The sequence below is a fragment of the Pieris brassicae genome, chromosome 10 (assembly GCF_905147105.1).
Source record: "Pieris brassicae chromosome 10, ilPieBrab1.1, whole genome shotgun sequence".
NCBI lineage: Eukaryota > Metazoa > Arthropoda > Insecta > Lepidoptera > Pieridae > Pieris > Pieris brassicae.
The window spans coordinates 12,963,202-12,974,794 of record NC_059674.1 but is presented as its reverse complement, the minus strand read 5'-3'; positions in this window follow the sequence as shown (position 1 = coordinate 12,974,794).

Below are 11,593 nucleotides of genomic sequence, written 5' to 3'. Positions count from 1 at the left end.
AGTCAATTTTTTAAGTCAGAGACAATTTATAAAAAAATCTAACAAATTATTACTGTACCATTAAGAATTCTAGTACGAATCACAATTTAAAATGCTGAGTTTAAGTCGAGGAATGAACTACTGTTGGTCCTTCATAGGCGAAGAAGTCTAATTCGTAATTGTTTGAATTTTGACATAGTGAACTTGGGGACATAATTCTAGACTATTCTTAAGCCAAGCGTACTCAGAAGTTAATACCAACGTTAAAAACTGTTAGCCAGTTTTTTTTAAAGGAGCCGAACTGACGAGCATCGGAGGCGTGACCGGTGAACATTTAATAATGTATCGTATGTGTGCGCGACGTTAATCGCCAGATTGCTCTGAAATCTGTGTGAGCGAAAATGTTAATGTATATATTAATGTTTTCAAAATGGCGGAGAGCAATATATGAAAGTCCATTGGGGTATAGGACAATTGAATTTTTTCGCTATCGGCTTGCGCTTCCTTTTAAGGCGCAATCCCTCGTTTTGATTCTAAATTCAAACTTGTAATATTACGAAGATGCTAAAAATACTTAACTTACTCTTATTGTTAGAGTACAATTGTTGATAAAGAGAATAACTCTAAAGATGAGACTAGATCTTCTATTAACACGATGCATTGAAAAGAATTTAAATCTAATGCATATAAAGTTAGTACTTAGTGTATGGCGTGGGCCATTGATGGTCGGCTCGGTTGCAGCTGTATTTTATAACAAATGAATAAAAATCTTAAAAACTTACTGAGTTAACTTCAACACCTAACGAACTATTCTATTAAGTTTAGATTCACGCCTCTCGTGCATAATCATATTCAATCTAATAACCCTTGACCAGGCTTCAGCGATAACGGTTTTGCGGCATAAATGAAAAACTGGCTATGGGAAAAGCGTTCTTAACGTGATCAGGCGCGCTCGGCGCAGAGGGTATATAGGGAACGTAGACAATAGGGTTGGTTATGTGTTAGGGTAGGTCAGGGGCTAAAATAACTATAGTTTTCTACTGTTAAATAGCATTTTTTATTAGTAGTAAATTTGTGAATGTTATTTCTTTATTTTCAGAATTTTGTATATATTAAAAGAGATGAAAGCACCTTACTGGGTGTTATAAATTTACTAACACATTACTGATACTATATTTTATATATAAATATCAAATAAAAAATGAAAAAAAGCTTTATATTTCTGTGATAAAATAATACGAGCTGCACGCTATTATAAATTAAATAAACAGACAAACATCGCTATTATATACTATAACCTATTGAGATACCAGCAGGACAAAATACAGTCTCACAAATATACATACATAAAGGATTTACATTATCTTCAAGGTTTTTGATATTGGTTTGTACCCGAAAGCAATATGAATGAAAGCAGTTAAAAATACGATGCTTTTTACACATTATAGAGAAAAATATGGGTGTTCATTAAGGTCACATTACAAACCATTACTTCAAGTTTACGAATATATATTTCCTTTCATGAGAAGGGTTACCTCAATATGTAATTATAGACGATGATTGTAGTTCACCTAATTTAGGTTTCAATAGGCTCCGAAACAATAATCTAAATTACAGAACACTAAGCTAATTGATTTACTATGTTGTTCTGATGAAATTTATCCATTGTGACAATAGATATTTTTGTATATTTCATAGACTTTAAAGCGATGTGTGAATCAACCTCAATTACAAGCCAATTTTAATATATATTTTAACTATTAAACGTCGTAGCAAAACCAAATCACCAGGTATTATTAAAATATCAATCTAGACATCGATACCATTCTATATAAGTATAGCAACTTTAGAAGTCATATTAAATAATTTTGAAACTGTTCACCAACATATTTTAATGAAATAATAATTCAATCGGTCACAAGCTTATAATTCCTGTCTAGAAATTAATAACAAATAGTTTAAACTAAACGAACCCACACATGCAAACGAATAATTTGTAAATTGAATTCCTTCCTCGCGAGCTTTATATACCTATGTAGTTTTATAATAAACACAAAATCATTATTTGATGATTCCGAGGTGTACGCGGATCATTGGGATGGGGTCGACAGGAAGGTACCCCCTCACCCATTCCATCATTGCACTCCACCATTGCAGCAACGATGCAATCCTCCGACAGTGTGCCCAGCGAGGCTGATGACGACGCGTGTACAACACCTACGCAACGCGAAAAAAACCCTAAACGCGCAAAAAAATCATACAAAAAAATCCTTTCAAAAATAAAAAAAATTCTAACGGCCTAAAACAAAAAAAATCGAAAATTCAAATACCAATCTTTTGGTTTCAAAATTTTTCGAAAATTCGCGCGCATGCGTTCGAGTCATCGCCGCCCGCTGACACATTCAAGAGATAGTTTTACGCAATAGACTTTATTCAGTTTTTTCACATAATCATCATAGATTTTAAGTGATTCCATAATCAATAGTAATCAGCAACACTTGAACAAATCATAGAAGAAACACCGGTTTCATTTTGTAAACTATAAACTAGCGTTAAGGCAACTGAAAGGCAGGTCAACTTGGATCCGTTGTGAAAGGGCTGAACTAACATCCACAACCATCCAGGAGGAGCCGCCAAAATTAATTTAAGAAGAAACAGAAAACCCATGGGAAGAAGGCGAAGAAGACCATGGATTTCTAAATGCAGATCAAACTAAGTTAAATGCGCAAAAAGCTGAAATACTCCAAGATTTTATAGTAAAGGAGAAATTAGAAACAACCAAATAACAGCAACAGCCATTTGACGATAAAGAAACACGTTTTTTCGCAATAGAACAAGTTTTACGTTTATATCAACCGTTATTACAAGGAAACAATAGAAAAGAGAATTTAAACATTTCAGTTCTTTAAGTACATTTAAACAACCTGGTTATTTTGGGGACTTTTCGATTGAGTTATATTGATTTTTATATACAGACTCTCCATATATATAGTGAAAAGTAATTTTAGTGAAAGACTCGGACTACTATAAGGCTAAGTAATATTTGAAACTTTCGGACACTAAGTTTTGGAAATATTCGACCAATTTCATCGTCCAATTCAGATTGTACGGAAGATGAAGACAAATTGAAACAAAAACAAATTCTCGTGCCTTAAATTGGCCTTAAATTAATAGTAAAAGGGTAAGATAAATTACGCCAAAAAGTTACAAAAAAATCTAAATTAAAACTGTTTACCTACCTGTTGAATCAATTCTAGATTTCTTTAATAGTACAAAATTAAAAGTAAATTAATATTAAGACTTAGTTAAATGTTTTTGTTATTTCTATACCTGTAATATTTTACATATTATATAAAATTGTACGGGCTTAAAATAATAACAAATTCACGGATATATACAATAAATGAGGACAATACAAAGAAGAAATATTTCGAAAATCTGGAATATAACATAAGCAAGAAGTTTTCTACGACCAAGTTAACTCTACGTGCAGACTTCTATATTATATAGAAGATATTTTTGAGGTAAGTCAAATTTTTTAACTCTTATATTAATATTATGTTTTATAGTTATTGCGATGTGGGTAATTTCGAATTTATAATCAGCGTCCATTTCAGCCGGCTCCAAATTAACTCCAGCTTCTATCTCTCTCGCACTCGCAAAGGCTACCGAAGCGTAGCTATCAACTTCATTAGCACTCAATTGATCCGCCTACATAATTTTATCATCATCATTAAGCAAGTTTTTAAATACATTATCATCTTTACTTATTTAATTATTGTTTTTATTTGAATTTTCTACGTTGTGTCGTATTTCTCGTTTTCCTACATCTTTAGTGACCCGAAAAAATCCGCCCTTGAATTTCTATGTCAAAGTTAAATTTCTTGAAGCGTAAACGACACCTCGTGTGTAGTATCCAATGCCAAGAATGGCATAGAAACATTCGCCTAACTTTCGTTTTCGTCAAGTCAAGTTCAGGTTTTGCCGATGATTCTGGGGGGTGCAATGCGCATGCCTGAGTCATCGCAGTCATTGCCCAGCCAAATTATTGATTGCGGGTAGTCGGAAAATTGCGGGAGGAAGGGGGACCGTCATTTACCAATGTGATAGTTTTCACAGCGCTCAATTATGTAGGGAGGCTGGGCGTGGGGGGAAAAAATGTATATATCAATATGGCGGATTTCGGTGGATTTTGTATTAAATTCTATCAGGAACGGTTGAAATTTATGACGTGCCTTATAACGTTGATGGGTTTTCATTATGGTGCCTATGAAATTAAGCTTTAAATTTTCGATGATGTTGAATAAAGATCTTTAATGCATTTAGGTTTTATTTTGAACATTCATTGATGTTTTATCATGAGATGTGGAAGCTTACTCACACGGTAAACGTAAACTATTGCCACTGTCCAAGTAGATGTATAGTTTCTGTAATTGAACGACCATTTTGAACGGAAATAGAGTTTTAGATTATATCCTTTCTTTAATAAGCGTTTTTAATTTTGCTGTAACATGAACACGAAATATTCTAGATTTCCTGAGAATTCTCACTTTATTTATAAAACGATTATGGAGTCATGAAGATGATAACCTATTTCAAAATCCAAATCGGCTAAGCGCTTTCGACTTTGGTATTTGAATAGGGTTTTATAAAATGACAATATCTTTTTTAAAATCTTAATAAGCTTAAATTACAAATTTTAAATTATACTTTAAAAGAAAGCAATTTTAATTTGTATTTTTTATTAAATGATTAAGCAAAACTACCTGATAATATTCTTGTTTTGTACATTGGAATGTGACGTTTGCAAGCTTGAAGAATCCACTGTAAAAACTACCAACGTGTGCGTATGTGAAGAATGTTGCTTTACTTATAATTTGGTTCTTTAAATTTATTATAGCAACGAAACTTAACGAATTCAATTAAACTACATTAAGTAACTAGGCTAAGTATTTGTTATTGGACAAATTTTAAATATAATACATGAAAGTTTACCGGATAAAACGTAAACACATTATTAATCAAAATTCTCCAATGGGAGTATAAAACTGAACTGAGGCTCGATAACTTTATATATTTTGTCAAAATCCAAACAAAAACAAGAAGCTAAATTAATGAATAATATATAATATAATGACAAACTGACTTTGAGATTTAAAAATACTATTCCTAAAGCAATAACATCAGCATGGTTTTCAAAACAGGGTTCTAGAAAAAAAATACATTTTGTATTTACTATCTATTCTAACGGTTAGTTAAACGGTTTAGTTAAATATTTGGACAACTCTGTGGCTCAGTAATTTGAATCAAAATCGGCCCAGTCCAGTTCAATAACATGTGTTAACAAACTACCGTTACTGCAGAAGTCACCGTAATCAATGGCGTGAAAGGTTAGCAGAGTATCATTCACATCACAACATGCTGAATCGCATCGCGTCAATTTTCTAACACCATTAAGCGCATACGCATGTTTTTGTCAAAGAAAAATCTCTTTTATTACATTACGTCGTGTCCACTCGTGTTTTGCATACATTTGTATGAGCCGTTATTTCTTAGACAATGAATGGTTAACAATTTTATGGTTTTGGATTCCGGGTTCTGCAATTTGAATCGTTAGTTTTTGTATGTGTAACTGTTACTGTGAACTTGGGGATTCGATAAAAGAAAATTTCTTAGTTTTCCTTTCAACTAGTTTAAGAAGAAAACCAATTGCTGTTCTGTATTTAAAAAAAAAATCTACTACTATTTGTAGCATTATAAATTTAAAGTATTAAATTATATTTTAACAGTTTGCTTTAACTACATATATAATAAAATAAAGATTAAATACATTTACGATTTTCATTACAAATACATTAACGTTACTTCCTAACAGTTGCCGCTTTAACATCTCCAAATTAAAAAATATATCTAACCTCATTTCACAAGCATTTAAAAGTAAATTATAATATTCACTGCAGTAAATACTGCAAGATTGGGTTTTAGAATCTTAGAAAGTTAAGTAAAGCTTCTTATCCACTAGATACATTAGTTTTGTTAAATATTATCACTGACAACGCTAAGCAACTACAAATTTCCTAATGCCGTTAGATAGTAGTTAACCTTAGATTCTGTTTTAGTAGTATCTACCCGCAACATCCGTGAAGAACTCTATTCCAGACTCGAATCAAATGTGAATTTAAGGGGTAATAAATGTAGCAGATATTTTTCATTTTGTGATCTAGTATCTAGAAAACTGGATTGGAAGAATAATTTTATATTTATTGATATGATTAGTGCCAACTTTAATTACATCCTACAACAATTGCATCGCTAACATAAAATAAAATATTTGTATGCCATCTCAATGGCCGTTCACACATAAACATCACGTGACCTTAATTAGTCAAATTTATTTATTTCCTACACACAAATATACAGACTTTACAATACTCTTAAACGACATAGTAATAATAATGAAAATGTATAAATAGAAAATTGGAACAAATTTAAAAAGTTTGGTTCCTGTGGCAGTTTACCGTTAAAGCTAACAGAATTTTCTCGCTGTTTTGCGATACTTATTCGTTGAGCGAGGATACCACCAGCTCTGGAGTCACCCGTACTATCTACCAGACGACAACTAAAATCTTTAATTCACGCTTGTGGTCATAAACCACAAGGCCCAAGAGTCTCTACTAAAAAAGTATTAAAGTCAAAGTTGGAGGAAATACTCTTAAATTTGGGCTGTTCATTTCTTCCGCTCTACGACCGAAACATTGACGGAGGCAAGATAGAGGCGTATGAAGTCATTGAGCGCAGCCTGGCGAGGAAAAAAACCTTTACTCTTGTGGCAATGGAGGCTATGGTGTCCTATGCTGTTTACTTTAACATTTATGGGGACTAAACGAAGGTTGATGCCAATGTGTAGAGATGTCCAGGGTCCTAAAGGGTCAGTGTATGCTGAGGTATAAGCATTAAGCCAATGATCAGATTCCCAGAAGCCCATTGCCAACAACGGTGTGCAGATTACAGAATTGAGATTTTGTCTAATTTACGTGATCTTCTTCTGCAGTATTTTCATGGCGATAAGTTTATACGCATATAAAATATTGACTTTATATAATTTTGTAAGTCGTAAGTTTTTATCCAATTTTTTTTAACTAAAAGTCAAGAAAATTATAAAATAAGAACGCTTAGTATATTAGAACTTAGGGACTAGATCAAGATTCATGATAATAATAATTACAAGTATTTGAATTTTAATATTCTGGTGTTTAATTTTATTTATAATCGTACAAATGTAGAAAGCCTTTCTTGTTATATTAAATTGTATTACAGAATCATAATAACGAAATATTTATAAAGTTCGTTGTAAGGAATTTAGTTATTCAGGAATGAATATAAAACAAAAGACGGACGACGAAACGTGGCGTTTGATTGTTATTGGGTAAACGCAATGACGCATCTCTAGAGATGATGTTGACCAATCACAATCGCACGCACCGCACAATCGTTTCGTATTTTCATTTACATTCTCTATTATATAAAATATCTTCTTATATTTAAGCGATTAATGCACCATCTGCTCGGTATAAAGTTACTTTTACACACGTATCTTACAATCTTTACTCAGCTCCATATTTAATATTGTACACGGTCCTTTAGATCACTTACATTCTTCCGATTCCCGTATTAATTAATTGGAATTCAGTTACATTTCTTATCTCACTAGAGTTTCTTGCCCAGGGCTTTATACTTGCATATAATGAAATGAGATAGCAATATGTCGAAATTATCTTAAGACCGCCTACTTAGGCAAATATAAGTTATACCTAAATTTGATATAGGTACAAAATAAATAAGAGAAACACATTTTGATTGAGAATTGTACAAAATTTGTTATAAGAAATAGGGGGCAAACAGGACGGCCATAAAAGACATCCGCAGTTCATGGACACCCATTTTACTAGGATGCGTTGCATGCTTTTATGGAAGGAGTACGCTCTTTTTTTAAGTACCTGGATAGCGTACCTCCTTTGGGAAACCCCTAGTGAGAGTCGATTCCACAGTTCGGTCGTTGCTTTATGCCTAATATAGCGAACCGTTGAACATTTATCACCAGATTTACTTTACAAGAAACATACTTATCAAAGACTCTGTTCATCAATCAGCATCTCATTCAATATTAAAAGGAAATAATATAAATGTCTAAAACAGCAAAACTCATCTGCGAAATAAATGAAGAAATTATTAAAAAAAAAATTAGGTTTAGATTGCCATAAACTTTTATAAATGTTAAATAAATAAACAAAAAAAATAATATTGGAAGAACTTAAATTTTAGCTCAATCGTCTCTTTTGGAGACTCACGTTTTGGGCTTTTAAAACAATCTGTACTCCTTTTCGCGTTCTAAGAATATAATTTACTTATTAATTTGATCTCATACGTATAACATGACGACAATTATTACGCTCTTTTCTAATTAAACTCACTTAAAATACGACCTAAATTCTAATCCCTATCTATCAGCCTTAATTCTTCCCAATACGTACCAATAACAGTAATTACAAAATGTTAAAGATTTCTACGCGTCCTAGAAACGAACGCCCACAAGCAGAGAAGAACTTCTTTCTATACCTAGTACATACCTAGCTAAAATTCATAGTGAATAACTATAAGAACTAGCTTCTTAAAAAGAATGCAAAGTAAAATGCATTAAGAATGAAATATTTGTCAAATGAATTTGAACTCTATTTTTCTAATATTAAAGTGACTTTTAAATTAAAGTTTGCAATTGATTCAAACGTTTTAATATGTGAGGCTGCGTTGCAGGCCAATGCACGATGCATACAACTAATAGTGTTGTGCCTGGGTTCAAATAACATTAGGGTTGTTTGTAGATGCAGTTTACAACTATTATTTCCGGGTTCTGAAATAGATTTAGTTCACTTGGGTTATGTTCACTTGTCAAAACTACTAGGTTCCAGAGGCTTCTTCTCGCAATTTTTTAGTTTTTTTTTTAAATTTTGAACCGCGATTTGTGTTAATACTTCAAATCACAGGGAAATCACTGTAATATAATATCCAAGATTCCTTCATACGTTTTATGATTAATTCAAATTTTAACGCTTTCAAAAATCTTTAATGTCAGATCAATCACAGTGATTTTCACACGTGAACTAGCTGCTAGACTAGCAGTTATAAATAGCTTCACTGCTCCTAAGCGCTTGATATAGACTAAGGCATATTATTATATGCAAGACGTTTCTTGTACTGCGAAAACTAGGGTTGCTCAAGTGATTACGTTTTAGCCCGTTATGGATAGCTAATTTCATTTATTATCTTGACTTTAATCATATTTCACAAATCAAAACATTCTTCATAAAACTCGGTGTTCTTCTTTATGCTAAAACGTAGGTGATTGTGTTGTTTTAGAATAAAATAAATATATTTTTCTTGTTAGCCTTTGCTTGCTTAATGTTACAAAAGCTATTTTTGTTTCTACATTTGACATGCAACTAAGGAAAATGTAAAAGGATGATTTATTTTCTAAGTCCTAGCACAGCCCTAGGTCCCGCAGGCAAATATGAACGAATGTAAGTTGACTTAGAATAAGTATGTTCCTGCAATCGAGAGTCGGCCAGTGTTAGATCATAATGTGTTGAAAGTGCATGCGCGCAACACTACGCCGCAAAACAATGAAAACGCATTGGCAATTTTCGAAATTTTCAAATTAAGAACGCTGCTCTGAGAACGCGCAAACGCACGCGCGGTAGTTAAATTAAATTTTTGAAATGTGACATTGACAATGCGCAGCCGAAAAGTGACAGATTAGGAAAAAGGGGTGTGGGTTGAACTCTACGTCTTCCGTAAAATTAAAAATATTAATGGCCTAAGCGAAATTTAAAAAGTGTGTGCAATTTTTATGATAAGGATTTTGGCGCGCGTTCCTGGACGCGGTGATAAATACGGACTTTTTTAAATATAGATTGTGAAAGTTAAAAGAGAAGGTTAGTGGTGTATTCTTTAATTTAAAATTCGAAAAAGGAATTTAACCGGAAGTTTAAGAGAATGGAATAATCTATTTCAAAATTTAAGAGTGATGTTCAAGCTGTTAATAGCAAAATTAATTTACTACCAACAATTATAGTTATTTTATAAAGTTTATAAAGTAATTTTAATTATGTAAGAAATACTATGTTGTAAATGCTTATTTATCCTTACTATCTAATAGTTTCCGCAGAAATAGGAAAAACACATAAATTAATAAAATGGATCAATAAAGCTTATTATTAATTAAAGGCATATTGGTTTATCCTGTGCGAGACTTAAACCGCAAACGATTTCTAGGTTTTTAAATTTAGAATATATCGTTTGAAACGACATATTTCCGGTTAGTTAGTTAATTGTAACTTGAAATAATTAGAGATCTATCAAATTGTCCTTATATTTTTAAATTGTATAAAGTATATCCGATATAATGTAGGAATTGATATTTCCTTTTGTTGTAATTTGCTGGTATGTAATATTAAGAAATCGGAAATTTAAGATTATTTAAATTGAGTTATTCGTGTTTTTAATGATGGCGGATGCTCACATTAATGATAGGTATCAAAATTTTAACTAATTAAATATCTTAACATCTGATTAGAAAGGCAATTCTATTCAAAAAGGTTTAATATAAAATTTGACACAAATTCAATTCAGAATTAATTTATAATCTAGACAATAAATTTTAACTAGAAAAACGAGATCAACAATTACAGACCACATATTTACTACTAGCTAATGAGACGTCAAAAATATAAGTGTTAATGGTAAGAAAATTCAACTGTCTATATATTATAGTCACAAGAAATATTGAATTAGTATATCAAAGTCAAATCATTTAATTCAATTAGGCCTATTAAAAATGTACTTTTGAAATGCAAAATTACAAGTACAAAATATTTAAAAAATGACTAGTTCCCCCAAAATTCTCACGTGGAGAAGAATAGTGAAGAAACTCCATACTTACTTCAAAATAGTTTTTTTACAATATTTTGTCTACGGTAGTAGTTGCAAATTTTATATTAGTTTTTCATACAATGAGATAAAAGAGAGGGGTGCCTCGGTGTCACACGAATAGGCCATAGCTTTGACAGTATTATACAAAGTTTAAAAAAAACACATATTAGGTACAATCAGATTTCAAAACACTGGGAACGTTAGCCAAGCATGGTTATTAATTTTTCACCATTTCTGCTTGCATTTTAACACACTACATAGCAACTTCAGCAACTCTAGTTCGTATCGAGCTGAGCAGTAGATGCTTTGAAGAAATTCATATAATTTTAATTTCTTCATAGCGTAAGACATCTAATCAGACAATAGTTTGCAATTAGGTACTAGATTCTGTGAAAGGGGCCCTAATAATCTTATGTTTAATTGAATTGAATTTCCAAAAACTCTTCATTATAAAGTAGGTGTTTACACATTTTTCTATTCGAATTTTATTTTTTTCTTTAAGTTTCCTTGGAAACCTTTTAAGCATATAAATAATATTTAATGTTCGTTTTTCAAAGATTTTGAAGACTTTGAATTAAGTGCAGATAAATGAGACCTAGAAATCGCACTGACTTGTAAGTAACGGCAA